The following is a 17,477-nucleotide window of genomic DNA, read 5'->3' as shown; positions in this document are numbered from 1 at the left end:
AAAGAGTGTGGAGGGGAGAGAGACAGGGAGAGGGCAGTGGGAGGGGAGATGGAGAGAGCCTCCTCAGCGTTGTTAAGCAACCAAATGCTTGGTTGAGAGCGGAAGTCGTTGGCAGGTTTAGTTATGCAAATTCCCTGGCAGGCTGGCGGAAGCCCAGGATGGAGTCTGGGCCGCTTAGGGAGACTGAGTGGTAACAAAGAGGGACTGGGAATTCTGAGAGGGAGCAGAAGGAAGCTGTGGTCCCCAAGGTGACGAGGGGCCGACCTTCCCTGCCACTTGTCATGACCAGGAACGGTTCTAACTTACCGTCCCCAGCACAGTAGATCGGAATTCGCCACTGTGAAGGTGGTGGCTAGGGCGTTGTGTGGGGATTGCTGCAGCTCCACCGGGGGCACAGGGTGAGGCTACGATCCTCCCCCATGCATCCAGGATGGTGCAAGCCAGGATGCTCCAGCCCCATACCCCAGTCCTGGTGAGAGCTGTGGGATCCCAAGAGACAGCAAACCTGCCTGGACAGCTGGAGATGGCGTGATGTGATCCTGCAAGGCCTGATGGACAGCAGGGAAGCTGAAGCCACATCCAGTGGGAATCAGGGAGCCACTGTCAGTCAGCAATGGGTGGCAGGTTCCGGGTGGGGCTGGCTGAAAGAGGTGGGGCTGATGGAAAACTGGGGCATATTCTGCCTCTTAGAGCTGCAGAGCTGGGGCCAGAGGTCTTGGTGCCACAGAGGTGGCAGATTGGACATGAGAGGCAGAGGCAGATGGGGTCCTGTAGACGTGCCCTCCTCTGACACAAGCTCCCTGCCTCCACCTGTGAGGCCTGACAGGATTGTGTCTGCAAAGAGCAAGTTAGTGGGAATCACCCCAGCACCTCTGTCCCAGGGGCCTGTCACTCCAGGCTGTTCCGGAGCAGCCCCTTCCCTCTATTTCAGACCCCACTATAGATGTGACTGCCTGGAGCCTTTGGGCAAGGCAAGGAATGAGCTTTATCTGAATGTAAAAGCTCCATAAGGTGCTCAATGCCTGGGGCCTGGAGATCTGAAGGAGTTACTCAAATCACTTTCAACTGGGTTCTTAGCCGTGCCACACCGCAGGGCGACCTCAGTGTTTGGAAGAGGGTCTATCCAGCCTCCTGCAGAACGTATCCACAGGACTGTCCTCCAACCTCCCTGCCCCTCACCCACCTCCTGCAGTGCTGTCCTAGAGTTCTTCACAGACCGTAGTTCTGTGCCACCGCTAGTCCTGCCCATGTGCACCTCTGGATAGTCAGATGGGACTTCAAGCCTGTCCATGTGCTGGGACCCTGCTCACTCGGGGTGTACTCCTGCTCTGTCAACGGCTGTGTGACCATCTCCCCATCATCTGGCCCAAGAAGCCCTGGTGGCAGCTCCTCCTGCTAGCTGCTCAAGGGACTTCATCTTGCTAGATGTTGCAGGGGCACCCCTCTCCTTGTCCATTCTCTGCAGATCAGCTCAGTCTGTCCTTCTCCCTGGCTTTTTGGTGGCCACCTCTTCCTCTATGGCTGGGCTAGACAAGCCGCCCCAGCCACTCTTGCCGCAACCTGGGCAGCTTATAGGTCAGCTCTTGCTTCTCTGTCACAGGATGGATGCTGTGCTCTGGGCAGGGTCCAGAGAACACCACAGGCAGGGACAGAAAGGGACAGATAGATAGCTATAATAACTGGACTAAACTGATTGAGACTCGTGCAGGGTGGGTGGAGGGGAGGTTGGATCTAGGAGTTTGCCTGTGAAAGCAAGACAGACCAAGGTGCAGACCATGGACTCATCCCATGGCTCTATGAGGGACCACAGTCCTGGGGCACAGGCATGTCAGTCTGGAGGGAATATGGTGGTGGTGCTGGCCTCCCTGTACTGGGAGCTGTCAGCCACGGCCCACTTGACACATGCTCAGGGAACCATTGCCCCGTATTGGAAGGGGGCACTTCCAGGGCTTCCTGTGACAGGGCAGTGTCTGGCAAGTGTAGAACCCAGGAAGAGGTGCAGGGGAGGGGAGAGGGCCATTATGGGAGGGGCATTTACAGGGGTCCCCAGGATTGAGAGGGTTTAGGTATACATGCTGGGCCAGGATAGAGAGAAGGGAGAGAGATAAGGTGGGAATAACTTGGCTCTCTGTGGGCTGAGCTTCCTGCCTTCCCTGCTGGCTATTGCCTTCTCCCTCTGGGATATCTGTCAGTAGGAATGGGGATCCTGCCCTGTCTTCCCAAGGTCCTGTGTCTAGGAGCAGGGCTTCTCCATGCCTGGGTCCTTCTCACTGAACACCTATTGGATGCTATGCAGGTGGGCAGCATGGTGCCTCTGTCCCAGATGCAGCCACAGCCTCTCCTAGCCTTGCTTCTGGCCTGTCATCCTTATTCCCCCACCCTGTCTCCCCTGACAGTGTAGATGCAGCTCTAGAACATTCTCCAGAGGAGAAGGGGCTGCCTGTGACCTGCCTTTTGGCTGCTTAGCCCTGGGCCATCTTATGTATGGACACTCCACCTTCTGGGTAGTTACTCTGGCCTGAATGGGAGCTGGGAGTCAGCTCTGCAGGTAGGAAGGGATGCCAAGCCCGCTGCCTGCTCTGAGGATGACCCCAACCCTGGCAGAGCACTGAGATCATCGGCTCACCTTTGACATGCGGTCTGGTTGGTTAAACTTCCCATGGAGGATTAGCCTGCACCATGAGGTCAGAATCTATATGGAAAACCCAGGCTCCCTGCTCCCTCAGGCCCTGGCCCAGACCTGCAGCAGAGGTTAGCCCAGCTGGTATTATGGTCACTATGCCCTCTGGGGCCAGGGCACTCCAGATGGCAAGTCAAGCCTCAGGCAGGAGCTCTCTGCTCTCCTGAGCAGGAAGCACCCATAAGGACCAGCCACAGTGAAGCTGGTTCAGCCACATAGTGCCCAAGGCAACCCTCCTGCTGCATGATATGAACGGGGAAACTGAGGCTTAGAAACTACAGCACTGTGTGCAACTGAAGTGAAGGACAAGGATGGAAGCCAGACTAGGCATGAAGCTCGTGGTCTCCCCCTTCATCACACTGTGTCTCAAGCTGCCATCGAGTGTTAAAAACAATATTCTTGGGGCTGGCCCAATGGCCTAGTGATTGAGAGAGCCAGATCTCACATGGCTGACCATGCAGTTCAAATACCAGTTTTGACTGCTTAAAAAATACACCAGACTTGTGGGCATGCCTGCCCCAAATCCTGGCAGGGTAGAATAATGGAGAAGGGATTGCAATATAAACATGCCCCATTGAGGGGATGTGCTTTCTACTCCCCACCCCCGTGAATGCACATGCTTTCTGGCAAAAAACCAAAATCAATATTCTTGGGGCCTCCTGTAGCACAGTGGTGAAACTCCATGCATAGAGACCTGGATCTCGGATGGCTGACGGCAGTTTGAATCCCAGCTCCAGCAACAGCTGGGCACATGTCCCTGTGTTCCCCAAATTCTGATGGGATGGAGAAATGGAGGAAAAAGGATTGTGCTGCTACCACGCCCCACTGCGGGATGCTTTCTCTCTCTCTCTCTCTCTCTTTCTGGTGAGCACATGCATGCTGTGGTAATAAAAAAATCCTTTCTTTACATTTTTTTCTAAAATTAAAAAAGATATTCTGGGAGCGTAACTGATGTACACAGTGAAAAACTTGAACAGGAGGGTGCAGTGAGCACATGGGCCTCCCTGCCTTCCAGCCCCTCCGAGGCAGCCCCCTGTCCCACTCAGGCACTGACTTTAAACAGCAAAGACGCCCCCAGAGCACAGTCACTGACCACAACAGCTGGGTCATTAAGAACATACTCAGTTAGATTCAGTGTAATCATTAATTTTCCCCCGAGGGAGTGAATAGTATGTTTTTTACGAAGGTTTATCTCAAAGAACAATTGTAGCAAAAACCAGTGTTCACATTTATGATGCCCCTGCTCTGCTCCAGAGCCCTCATCTTGACCCCAGGTCTCAGGCTGCCCAGGCCAGGAGGCAACAAGCGTGTGTCTGAGTCTGAGTCGGGATTCGGGGGGACGGGGTGAGGGGAATGGGGCTTGTGAGGGTGCAGAGACGGGGGTGGGGGCTCATCTTGTCGGGATTTGCACCAGGGGCCTCTTCCCCCAGCCTCTTTTCTTCTGTCCCTGCCTGCAAGCCTCCTGGTGCCCTTCTGCCTGAACTCAGACCCTTCCTGCCACACTTCCTGCCTGGCCTGTGCCTCACCTGTGCTCAAAGAATGACCTGAACTCAAGTTCAACGGCATAAGCACCTTCCAGTGGGCAGCGGCCGCCCCCCACTGCCCCCCAGGCTCTCCCAGGACCCACTGGACCTCGCCGAGCTGCCTGCTCTGCGGCGGCTACTCCAGGTCTCTGTGCTGCCTCTTGAAGGGGGGCCCTGGAAGCTGAGGAAGAAGTTCTTGATGGCCCCTCTTTGTGAGCCACACCCTGGCCTCTCTTGACAGCCTCAGGAACCTTAGCCCAAACTCTAGTCCTTCCCACTTGTCCCTTAGGCCCTGGTCAGTGCCCTCTGTGCACCCCCTCAGCCCGTTCTCTCAGAAGCTTCAACACTGCCAGACTATAGTGTGTGAAGTTCCCTCCAGTCTTTCAGCCTGGCCTCTACAACTTCTGCTGTGACACAGGACAGTGGAGGTTCTCAGGGTACCCTTCTGGCTCCCCACTTTGCAGCTTAATGTTATGGTGCTTCTCCCTCCCTCTGAATCCTTCAGTGAGTCCCTGTTTGCATCTGTGCCACACCCCGATACATCGACCTCTGGAGCTGGGCCTCCCAGACGAGTCCTACTCTATTTTCCCGGGGAGGTCTCACTGGGTGTCATGGATTTGTTATGTACATCTGAGGGCTTGCTGCAGATAGGCCCTGAGGCAGGCTCTCGGGCAGGCCCTGAGGCAGCTGACCCACGGGAACATGCAGGAGCTGAGTGGGGCCCCACAAGATGTGCCCCGCACTGGCCCCTGGCCTGCCAACAGTTCGGAAGGCGCGCCTTTGTGATCTCCTTCTGCCAAGGCCTGGCCTTGGCTGGGTACTGAGTGTGTATGGGGAGATTAATCAACCCTCTCTCTCCCTGTCTGTCTCTGTCTCTGGTTCCTGCTTTCCTCCCCAGGGGGGCTTTCTCCGTGGTCCGCCGTTGCGTCAAGCTCTGCACTGGCCATGAGTATGCAGCCAAGATCATCAACACCAAGAAGCTGTCAGCCAGAGGTAGGGCCCAGTGCCCACGGGTGTGTGTGTGTGGGGGGAACACAGAAGTGCCTTCGACCTGGAGGCTAGGGGGATGGGAAGCCTCAAACCCAGCAGGCCACCCTCACGGTGCAGGCCACCCCAGTGAAAACCAGAAGTTAGTGCATGCTAGTTTGATGGTGGGAGACCTTGGAACACAGAACTTGAGGGGCCCGGGGATGGGGATGGGGGGGCAGAGCAGGTGGATCATCCTAGTGGGTGGCAGCATCATGATGCCCCAGGGCTGCAGGGGTATCCTTGTCCACTCCAGCCCTCGCAGAGGGAGAGAGCTGCACTAAGAAGACTACTCTGCTCCTCACTTGGCAGCCCTACTACCCTTGCAGGGACCTGAGCTCACTGGGAACAAGGAGGCCTTGCCAGCTGGGTCCCAGTGCTGCAGCTGGGCCTCCTCGGCTCTGAGCTGCCATAAGAGCACCTGCTGTCTGAGGTCTGTGGTGGACACTCCCTGCCCTGTGCAACCATCCAGAACTGCTTGCACAGGCCATTAGGGTTAGCTAGTGCTTGAAGCTCTCGGCAGCCAGGCCTAGGGGTGGGGGGATCCTTTAGGCCCCAAACCTGCTCTTCTCCCAGCCCTTGTCTGTCCCCTGGTCACTGAGCCATGAGACTGGATTCATCTTGCCAGTGTTGGGCAACCAGCCACAAGCTGGGGAGTAGTGGAGGACTCAGCAGGGATTCAGTGGACCCAGGACACAATGATGACCAAGGGGCCTGTAGAGCTGATTATGGCTGGGGCCTGACATCCCCTGTCCCCTGTGATCTGCATGGTATGCCAGTCTCCTGCTATAGACTCTGTGGCTTCCCCAAGCCCTGGTTTGTGATGGGCTGGGCGACTGGTGCTTGGGTGTGTCCGTGCCCAGCTCCTGTGCTGTGGGTCCCCAGGTGACATCCCAAGGCTTGGACATGCCCTCACTGTCATAGGCACCAGAAAAGGTCTACAATCTCAGCAGCCTCAGGGCATGTCCATATGTGTACATGCATGTACATGTATGTATGTATGTGCATTTATGTGTGTGCTTATATGGGACTGTGTCTGCGTGTACAAATGCACAGTTCTGTTTGTACCCCAATCCAGCTTCCACATAGAACTGTCTTATATGTGAGCAGCTCGTATGGCCCTCAGGCAGGCTCTCAGGCAGCTGACCCACGGTACATGCAGGAGCAGAGGGGGACCCTACAAGATGTGCCCTGCATTGGCCTCTGACCTGCCAAGAACAGTTTGGAAGGGGCACTCTTGTGACCTCCTGGGGTAGCCTTGGCCCAAAAGGCAGTGGGCGAGAGGTCAGCCTATATTCTGGGGGTCAGCTCTCATGAGCTCTGGGACATTGGGTGCATGCAAAATTGCATTTCAGGCCAGACTTGGGTTGGACATCCAGGAAGGCTGCAGGAACTGAATCGTATGGTGGGGCAAGAGGTGATGCTGGCATGAGGGTATAGCTATGGCTGGTTGTGGTGCTGGGGACAGCTGTCAGTAAACTCAGAGGGCAAGGGACTGCTGACTACCAAGGGGCCTGGCCAGATCTTCGGGTCTCCACTGAGCACACAGGACCTGGAATGGGCTGCCATGTCAGGAACACTGGTGAGAGCAGCTCTCTCCCTACTCTTTAGGAGTCTCAGGTCAGTGTGGACGTCTGCAGGGGCCCAGGTGGATATGATGCCCAGGGGCTGCTGGTCTGAGCACTGGGCATGGGGAGGACTGAGCATGGGCCACACAGCCTATGCCCACCTGGCCCAGTGAGCAGCCTGTGTGTTATGTGGCTGCTGTATCTAGGATGAGGACCCACCGTTAGGCTGGTCTCTTGGGGGTTGGGGCATGAGGACCCACTCTGGGCGCAGTCTCTATGACGGACGAGGATCCACTGTGGGGCATGAGGTAAGATCAGTCTCTATGGGGGACAAGGATCCACTGCGGGGTGCGAAGGGGCCAGTCTCTCTATGATGCAGAGTCCATCTGGCCTTGGGGCTGGGATGGGAGAATTGACCTGCACCTGGTCAAGGTCTGCTGACCCATTCTAGCCTCTGCCTGGGCAGGCAGGGAGCAGCTGAGTGACCAAGTCCTATCTCCATGGGGCAGTGGGGGGCCTACCACTGTCTGGAGCATCTAGCAGGGTCCTAGCCTGCCATGCATGCAGTCCTGTGTCCTGAGACCTGCTTTACTGCATGCCACCAAATGCCAGTCTGGGAGTGGGAACACTTTGCTCTCTGTGTCTTGGGCCCATGTGGGTGGCATGGCCTGGCATGGCTCCTCTCTCTCTGTATCAGGGCTGGGATAGTGCTGATACTGTGGTTATGTGGGCTCTGGGCATCACCTTTTGCTCTGACTGTGGATGCCTTGGCGTGTGCAGAGATTTTGCTGGGCCCTGAGCCTGGTACTGCCCAGTGCAGCTCCTTCTCTGCCAGGCTTAGAATTGAGACCTGTAGGTCTCGGGTAGGTCGCCAGGCCTAGCTTGTGCCTGCAGCTGCACTGTGATGTCAGCATAAGATCGACACTTGCTGCGTGCTGATTGTATGCACCCCTGGACTCAGGACATCCCCCTAATCTGTAGGCAACTCAGGTACGAAATGTTCTGGGGAAGAAGATGTCACATGCTCCACAGGTTGCCCCCAAAGGAGCCTCAGGGTGGCTCCTACCCCACTGTCTCCTGGATTTTGTAGTCACCATCCTGTGGTTTCTCTGTAATTTTGCCACATGTCTGACCCCTGCATCTGAGTGAAACTAGGGTTGCACTGCTGCTGTGATCTGCCTCGTCTCTGGGGTGTGCTCTGGGGTGCATCACTGCAAACAATGTCATGGATGTGGACTGTCTTCTGGCTCTGTGCCAACCCCAAGGATGGGGGCAGACCCATCTCCCCACAGCACACAGTAAGACTGCTGGAGAATGCAGGCTGGCAAAGATGTGGCTTGCTGGTCAATGTGGTATTTCTAAAGCCTGTCCAGACTTACCAGCCTAGGAGGGCAGAATCCACACCTGGCTTTTATCACCCGCTGCTTTCCACTTGTCCTAGAAGGAAAGCAGCCACTTGAACCTGCCTTGGCCCCTTATCAGTGGCCTCCAGGGGTCCTGTCCCTTCCCAGGAGGTACAAGTGTTAGGCCAGACTCCAGCCCAGCCTGGTGAACATCTGCATGCCACGTGACCTCAGAAGACTACCCCTTGGGCCCTCTGTCCAGGTGAATCCACCTGGGACTTTCCCTCTTCCTGGACACTTTATGTCTCGCTGCTGGCCTGTCTTCTATTTGAGGATCCCATGTCATGTGAGCCTCAGGGCTGTCCCTGTCTCTTTTTCACACTCAGTCTCACCAAGGCTACCAGAGGGGAGAGATGCCCTAGACTGACCCTCATCATCCAACAGATTCCTGCAGGGTACAGCGAGGACAGAACGCTGAAATGAGCAGCCGTACTCTGCATGCTGGACGGACAGTTGGGGAGAGTAACCCCAAAAGCTGCACGGATGAATTTTAAAGGATGAGTAGGGATCTCTTGCACCTAAGCAGAAAACCGCCTGGTGCATTTCTGTGGAATTGGTCATCTCTTCTAAATTAGCCTCACGGCCCTATTTTTTTAAAGAGATTTTTGCTATAATATGTGTATGCTCACTGGAGAGACAGAGGGAGACAGAGAGACAGAAAACAAGAAATAACCTCCTAGGTGGGACGGCCATGCTACAGTCCCTTCTCTGTTCTCCTCTTGGGATTTTGGGCACACATGCACACGTGCCCAGCATGAATTTCAAGCTTCCGGGTCTGGGACTTGAACTGCAGTTGGCCACATGGGAGTCTAGCATCTCAACCACCACGCAACCTGCTGCCCCCACTCATGGCCCTGTTGATACCCTCAGAGTGCTCTTTGGGTCAGGGGAATTTAGGGCAACGTGAATCTGCAATTCCAGTTTTATGATGAACCCTGTGTAGGGCTCACCTGCCCCTGTACCCACCTAACTGACAGGCCCCTGCTCACTGCTCAGCTGTCCCCATGAATCCCCTGAGGCTTGTCACCAATGCTGCTGCATGGCACTTGCTCCTCGTGGGCCATACACCCGTTCTGTTTCCTGGCTGGATGCAGGCAGGCTGAGCTGGGTGGTGTGGAGAGGCAGCCAGCCCACACCAGTCTCCAGGTCAGAAAGCCCACTGGCCAGTGAAAGGTGCTCAGGAGGTGGCTGATTCATCCTTGCCTTCTGAGGTCCCAGGCAGCTCCCCAAATGGGCCCTCTCTGCTGTGTTCTTGGGCAGGTTTTCCTGATTCACTTTTTATTAGGGAAAATTTCAAACATGGCAAGTATAGAGAAAGGGATAGAATGAACTCCAGCTGCGGTGTTAGTCACTCTCAGCCTCAGGCCCAGCCTGTCCACAAACATTTCAGACTGAACCCCCATCAGGAACGCTGCAGTGATAGACTACACGGGAAGCGTGTAGCAGCCCCTCCATGGGGTCAGCTCACAGCCTGCTTGTCTTTCCCACAGTTCAGTGGCTTCCACAGATTGAGACCCAATCCACATGACTGGGTTGTCTGCTTTGGCATGCGACCCCTCTCCAGAGCAGGGTCACTGAAGAATACAGGCCTGGACCAGGGCAGGGCGCAGAGCCCTGGGCCTCCATGGGACCCAGGGAGCAGCCAGTCCCACCTGCCCCACCTGAGTGCAGCTCAACCCCTTGGGTGGAAACCGGGGCTCCAGGAAATGACTGGAGCTGGCTTTGCCTTGGATGCTGTGAGACTGCCTCAGTTTACTCTTCTGCTGCCCCATCCTGCCTCAGAGTTGGTGGTGACAGTGCTGGCGGCTAGTTGTACCTCAGGGGAGGGCACCATGGCATGTCCTCCCTGGCCTCCTCTAGTAGACAGGGAGGTGTCTGTATTCATGTCCACCTTGTCTAGGGTAAGAGCTGAGCCGGTCTACATGTGGCTTCCCCGGCCCTAACATAGGGGTTAGAGTAGTGGCTACCCGGGAGGGACTTGTGTGGCTGGGGTACAGGTGTGCTGAAAAGGGGTATGCATGAGTGCGGCCACACAAAGGGCCCAGGCCTCCTGCCTACTTGCTGCCATCTCCCTGGTCACATGGTTCCCTGTAGCTAATTGGTGCCAGCTGTCTTAGTAGCCTCTGAGGCCCCCTCCTCCATGAAGCTCTTCTGGCCTTCCAGCCTCCAGACAAATGCAGCTGGTTTGCCAGGTGCTTCCTGCTGCCAGCCCTGCAGCTTCCTAAGGTCCTGATAGCCCAGAGCTCTGCCTGTCTGGCCTATTCTCTCTGTAAGAGTGGGCAGGGCTTCTCTGACATGGCCTTCCCACACCTTACAGGGGGTGGCTTTCAGGAAGTGGAGTGGGGAGCAGTGGAGCCCAGAGAACGAGGGCTGCAGGGGGAAGTTCTAGCAGCCTGCCTGTGCCCTCATTTTCACCCTGAGTCCTGCAGGAAGATGTAGGCCTCAGTCACCAGGGAGGTGTGAGGACCCGTGGTGGGAATGGAGTGGCAGGTAGCCTGCAGCTTCAGAGAGGAAGAAGCTGGCCCAGGACACAGACACCAAGGCCATGGCACTTGGCCACCAGGACCCACTGAACCACTCCCAGCCAATGCAGAAGGCTGGGACAGTGAGAGTTTAAAATTTAATACTTAAGTAGAGGATTGTGAGACATTCACTCTGAATGTGCTGAATAATTAGAGATTATTAAACTACTGTTAACAAAAGCAGTTAGAGGAAAATTAATTGACTGGGATAGAGAGATCATTAGGCACATGAAGCTCAGACACTCCCTGTGCTCAGCGGAGGCCCCCGTTCCTCTGCCAGGTGGCCCTGTCTGTCTGGAGGCCCCGTGCCTCTGTCCAGTGACCTGGGTGGAGGTTGAGTGGCTGGTGCTGGCCAGCTCAGGAAGCTGTGCAGACAGGTGACCCTGGTTAGGAGCCACAGCAGGTGGCCACAGGGCCTTCCCAGAGCTCTGGGTAACAATGCTACTCTGACACATGCCCGCTCCAGGTTAGAGACTCCTTTAGAGAAGGAAATGGGTCTCAGAAGCTGAGCGCTGCTCAGGGTCCCAACCTGGGGGTTGGAGTCTAGCAGAAGGGCTCCAGATTTCACCTAGCTGAAGTGGACTAAAGGGTGGCCCAGTTCTAGACTCCCCACTGTGCCTCCTCCCATCCAGCTCCCTTTCTGGGGCCTCTGGCCTCCCTGGGGTTATGGGGGTTTGACTGGAGGAACTGTCCTGATGTCCCTGAGGTCTCTGGGGCTGAGACCTCTGAGTGCGCATCGGGATGGGAAAACCTGCCGGGACCCTTTTGTGTAGCGCAGGGCTTCCTGCCGAAGAGGCTCGGCGCTTTTTTATGAAGCTCCAAGCTGAGAAAGGGACCCCTTGTGAAGAGTATGACGACCAGTCGGCCGCATCTGCGGAACTGGGTTAATAGAGGACACCCTTGCCTCCTTTCCCCTCCCCCAGCCTGTGGGAACAGCTCTGGGGCTCACATCCTCCACCAGCTATTCCTGGACTTCACCCTCAAATTCGGACTCTCCAAGAAGCTGAGCAGTGAGGGACTCCCTAAGGACTATAAGAATAGGGTGGGCAGGAGCGTGTGTGTGTGTGTGTGTGTGTGTGTGTGTGTGGGAGGGGGGGGGGCCCTTACCTGGGAACGGTAGGAGGGGGGTCCATTACCTGGGAACCGCTCCCTCTCCAGCTTCTTGAAGGGGTTCTAGGGTCTGGTGGGCCAGGCAGGGGCACCCCACTTCCATCCCAGGAAGAGGGAGCCGGGCTGGAGTTGCCAGATTTAGCAGATACCCTTGTTCTCAGGTAAACAGTAGATGGACCATACTCATATTCAACAATTATTTTTGTTGAAATTGGGACCTGCTTACGCTAATAACATTTTGTTGTTTACCTGAAATTCAAATATAAGTAGACATCTTGTGTGTTATCTGGCAGTGCTAAACTGGGCTTCTGAGAGAGACAAGACAGACTTTGTCAGTGCAGGAACCCTGTGGGCTCAGCTGGGTCTCTGAAGACAGAGGCGAGCAGTGGGCAGGCTGTGGCCTGTGTCACCCAGGCTTCTGGTGGCCCTCCTTGTGAGGTGGAGAGAGGTGTGCAGCTCTGCAGCCTCTGGCCGTGGCTGGCTGGCTCTGGGAGTGGTTCTGGGTTACACTGAGACTGCAGAGCTGGAGGCTGCTGACCCAGGCCCAATGCCAGGTCCCTGAGCCTATTGGAGCCTGAGGGAGCAGGGAACACCCACATGTGCCCTGAACCCTGTACAGGAACAGACCCACCCACAGGGCTATGGAAGGAGAAACAAGGGAGGAGCCCCTCACAGTTGGTACCTGGGACTCCAGGGGTCACATTTGGGATTTCCAGAAGCTGCTTGCCTTCTTTCTTTCTTTTTTTTGGAGAGGTTTTTGCTATAGGGCGCATGCACTCGTCAGACAGAGAGAGACAGAAAGTGAGAAATCACCCCCCAGAGGGGATGGCCACGCCACAGTCCCCTCTCCTCCATTCTCCTCTCGGGATTTTGGGCACGCACGCACACGCCCGGTGTGAGTTTAAGCCACCGGGGCCGGGACTTGAACCGCGGTCAACTACAGGGGAGTCCAGTGACATAGCCATTACCCTAACTGCTGGTCCCTTTTTTTTTTTTTGAGAGGTTTTTGCTATAGGGCGTGTGCACTCGCCAGACCGACAGAGACAGAGAGACAGAAAGCCAGAAATCACCCCCCCAGGGGGGAGGGCCACGCCGCAATCCCTTCTCCTCCATTCTCCTCTCGGGATTTTGGGCACGCACGCACACGCCCGGTGTGAGTTTAAGCCACCGGGGCCGGGACTTGAACCGCGGTCAACTACAGGGGAGTCCAGTGACATAGCCATTACCCTAACTGCTGGTCCCTTTTTTTTTTTTTGAGAGGTTTTTGCTATAGGGCGTGTGCACTCGCCAGACCGACAGAGACAGAGAGACAGAAAGCCAGAAATCACCCCCCCAGGGGGGAGGGCCACGCCGCAATCCCTTCTCCTCCATTCTCCTCTCGGGATTTTGGGCACGCACGCACACGCCCGGTGTGAGTTTAAGCCACCGGGGCCGGGACTTGAACCGCGGTCAACTACAGGGGAGTCCAGTGACATAGCCATTACCCTAACTGCTGGTCCCTTTTTTTTTTTTTGAGAGGTTTTTGCTATAGGGCGTGTGCACTCGCCAGACCGACAGAGACAGAGAGACAGAAAGCCAGAAATCACCCCCCCAGGGGGGAGGGCCACGCCGCAATCCCTTCTCCTCCATTCTCCTCTCGGGATTTTGGGCACGCACGCACACGCCCGGTGTGAGTTTAAGCCACCGGGGCCGGGACTTGAACCGCGGTCAACTACAGGGGAGTCCAGTGACATAGCCATTACCCTAACTGCTGGTCCCTTTTTTTTTTTTTGAGAGGTTTTTGCTATAGGGCGTGTGCACTCGCCAGACCGACAGAGACAGAGAGACAGAAAGCCAGAAATCACCCCCCCAGGGGGGAGGGCCACGCCGCAATCCCTTCTCCTCCATTCTCCTCTCGGGATTTTGGGCACGCACGCACACGCCCGGTGTGAGTTTAAGCCACCGGGGCCGGGACTTGAACCGCGGTCAACTACAGGGGAGTCCAGTGACATAGCCATTACGCTAACTGCTGGTCCCCTGCTTGCCTTCTTGAGGGACTAGGCTAATCCACTTAGGCAGGTGGGCCTCAGGAAAGGCCCCTGAAGGCAGTGGGTGGAGGGGACAACCAGAGGCATGGCTGCCTGTCCTTGTCCCTGCCTCTGTCTCCTCTGTAAAATGGGTGGGTGGGAGGTCAGCTGCAGTGCCACCTCGGTGCTGACAGCTGTGGAACCCAAGGTTGTGGGCCACATCAGAGGACCTACTCTGCCCACCTGGCCCAGCCCATGGCCAGTCCTGCTCCCTCCAAACCACCTCTGTAGCCCGTCTCAGGCCTTTTCTCCTTCCTCAAGCCCACAGTAGGGCTTTAAGAAGTGTGGGTAACAGGGTAGGCAGGGTGTCTGTCGTAGAGTCAGCTCTGGCTGGGGGAGAGGATGGACCACCTTGGCAGGAGAGAGGAGGAGCCAAAGGTGGGGTCTGAGGTCTGGGGTGCCATGACTGGGCCTGGCAGGCCTATGGCCTCTGTCCTGCTCTGTGGTTGATGGTGGGACTGGCTGGCACATGGGGGTCCAGGACCACGGCAGAGTGAGAGCAGAGGGCCCAGGAGGTGTTGTGGGACTGGGGTGGGTCTCTGTCCAGCAGGCAGTCCCCATGCTCCTGACCCGGAACCAGAACCTGCACTCATCCAGGCCCTGAGCAGTGGCTCCCATGTCCTAGGTGCTCTTGGGGTGGTGCTGCTTCTGAGGTCTGTCAGGAGGCCCATCCAGCTCATGTAATCAGTAGGCCCAAGCTGACCACTCACCGGTCAGGCTGTCTCCATAAAGGGAGGGTGTCCCTGAGAGGGTTGCTGGGAGGGAGGCAGGTGTCTGGAGCCATGGCAGTCACCATGCTGGCTGGAGCTCAGGCTGACCCAGCAGCTGGTCTGGCAGTGTGGCCTGGGACACAGTCTTGTCTGTGGTTGCCTCCTTCCCCCTAACAGCAAGGAGAGTGCTCTTGGTCCTGCTTTGTAGCCTGGTGTATGGGGGCACATTCTGGCAGCCATTCAGTCTCCAGGAAGGATAAGCTTGTGGCACAGAATGGGAGGCAGGGTTGAGGTTGGATACTCTGTTGCTGTGGTCAGAAGTAGTTGAGTTCTGGGGCCAGCAAGTGGCATAGTGGTTATGGTGCTGGACTTGCACATGGTTGACCTCAGTTCTATTCCTGGACCCAGCAGTTTGAAAATCATGCCCCATGCCTGTGTGAGTGTACCCAAAATCCTGAGGGGAGAATGGAGGAAAAGGAATTGTGGCCTGTCTTCCCTGGAGGGTGATTTCTTACTTTCTCTCTCTCTCCAGTGAGTGCATACACCTTATTGTGGGGCTGGGGGGGGGGAGGGGGATCTGCTGCAGTCAAGAGTGCAGCCCTGGACAGAGCCACTGGGCCCCATCAGGCCTTGCAGTCTGAGTTTTGTCTTTGAGGGCAGGACAGGGGCAGTCCGTGCTCCCCGCAGTGTGTGGCATTGAGTCAACAACATGGATCGCAGCATGCCTGTGTGCACTGCCTAGTGGGCTGCCATGGAGCCTGAGTGTAGGGAGATCCCGCCCAGGGGCAGAGCCTGCTGCCCCAGGGAAGTGGAGGAGGCAGCACCTGCAAGCTCTGGAGGGTGATATTGCTTTCATTTTACTGTTGGCAGACAAGGACTTGAGTCTGAGTACCTTGTGTAAATCGTCTTCTAGTCACCTGGCTTGTGAAGGAGTGATCCCTGCCCTAGGGTTGTGGGGTTGACCAAACTCGGAACACCACTGACCCGGACAGACCAGACGGGCGGCAGGTTGTCATCACACATGCTCAGAGCCTGGGGACATCATGTGGGGCAGAGTGAAGAGCAGGTTTGCAGGAATGAGAAATGCGGAGGCCTTAGGTTCTCAGCAGAGACCTGCTCACCTAGTCTGACTAATTCCCAGGGTGCAGAGACTGCAACTGCAACTCCTGGACCAGAAGTGTGCCTGGTCCTGTGGTGAAAAGGCTGCAGCTGTGGTTGTGTCCACGGGAACAGAATTAGGGGGCCCGTGCTTAGACCCTTCCGGGCCACTTGGATTTCTCTGCATGTCAGGACAGCACATGATATTGGCCTTATTCTGAGGTCTTGTCCACAGTCTCCTACGATGCTGTTGTGTGGTGGTGAGGGCAGGATCTGAACCACAACTGTTTAAGGACTGAACTGCCTCCATGTGATGGAAGACCCTGGGGATGAGATACGTGGCCCCAGGGAGAGAGGGGTCTGGGGCCACCCCCTACCCCCACTGAGTGGCCACACGGCAGCCTGTGTCCTGGCCCCGCCCCCTCATGGCTGGATTTTCCAGGCCAGTTAGCCAAAGCTCAGGAGCTCGGCGCTATAGTGGGTACCGTCGTGCAGAGGGTAGGATCCGCCCACTGCTGTGTCCCAGCACAGGGTCAGACAGCTGCAGGCCATGCTCTCAGATGCCCATCCTGGCATGTCGCTGTCGCTGACGCTGTTGGATTAATTGACAGTTGTCATGTTGCATTTTTTAAAAGATGAAACATGCAGGAAGCAACTTGGCAAGAGCTGCCTCTTCGCTGTCATGATCCTGCCGCCACTCAGCCTTAGGCAACTGCGCAGGCCTGAGGGGACATTCTCAGGAACCCCAGTGCTGGATGCTGAGCAGGAAGGGGTATTCACCCCCTTGATACCACCTCCACTTTTCCCATAGGCTCCACTGGATCCCCTCAGAGGGTCTGCCCCAGCCCGCCCTCAGGCAAGAGTGGTTCTGCCCTCAGACCTCGCTTTGGGTATTGCCCCCTTCCTCTTGGACAACCTGTGATCTCCTGAGAGAGAGTGATGGGGTCTCCTGGCCCACCTTGGAGGGCAGTGGGGAATTCCCATCACGAAGTTCACAGGAAGAGAATGGGGAGTGACTTCTTGTGAGCAGCCTGCGCTGAGCAGCCTGCTCTGGGGCTTGCATGAGTCGCTCCATGGCTCAGCTCCACTCCCACTGGGCCTCCCTGCACTTGCACCCCCACTGAAAGTTGAGTTGACATTATGATGGCTCTGCCCTGTGGGGTGCTATGCTAGCAACTGCCACCGATACTCTAAGGGTGCTTTTGGAGCACCGTTCATTCTCCAAGAGCAGTTTTCCTTTTAAGAGGACAGCCCAGATCCACCTCCAACCTTTTTACGGCCCCTAAACCAGCTTGCACCTGCATGACATGGCAGGCGTGCCCTGGCCCTGAGCTGACCTGGGGGCTGGTCTAGCTTCTACCGCATACCCAGCCCAGTGGCCCAGGGGACAAGGGCTGTGAGAGACCTTGCTTGGCTGACTTCTCCATCCCTATTCAAACAGATCCCAGCTCAGAGCTCCCGGGGGCCTAGCCTGACCCTGGGCTCCAGAGTACTCTGCCCCTCAGGAGTCTGCGGATACAGATGGTCTACCTCATGGTAAACTGGGACGCATTGATTAAACATGTTGATGCCAGGCAATGCTTAGTGTGCTCGTCAGTGTGTGAGGACATCAGTGAGTTTTCTGACCTTCTAGAAAGCTCTCTCATGCTGTCCCATGGTGCAGGTGATGTGGGGAAGACAAAAGGACCTCATGGTGCGCAGGTCACCTAGGGCCCACGGTCCCGATAATGCAGGGGTCAGGGGTGCCGAACCACGGAGGCCTGACTGTGGG

Source organism: Tupaia chinensis, unplaced genomic scaffold (assembly GCF_000334495.1).
Source record: "Tupaia chinensis unplaced genomic scaffold, TupChi_1.0 Scaffold144150_1, whole genome shotgun sequence".
NCBI classification, from domain to species: domain Eukaryota; kingdom Metazoa; phylum Chordata; class Mammalia; order Scandentia; family Tupaiidae; genus Tupaia; species Tupaia belangeri.
The sequence above is the reverse complement of the archived record's forward strand: the minus strand, read 5'-3'. Positions refer to the sequence as shown.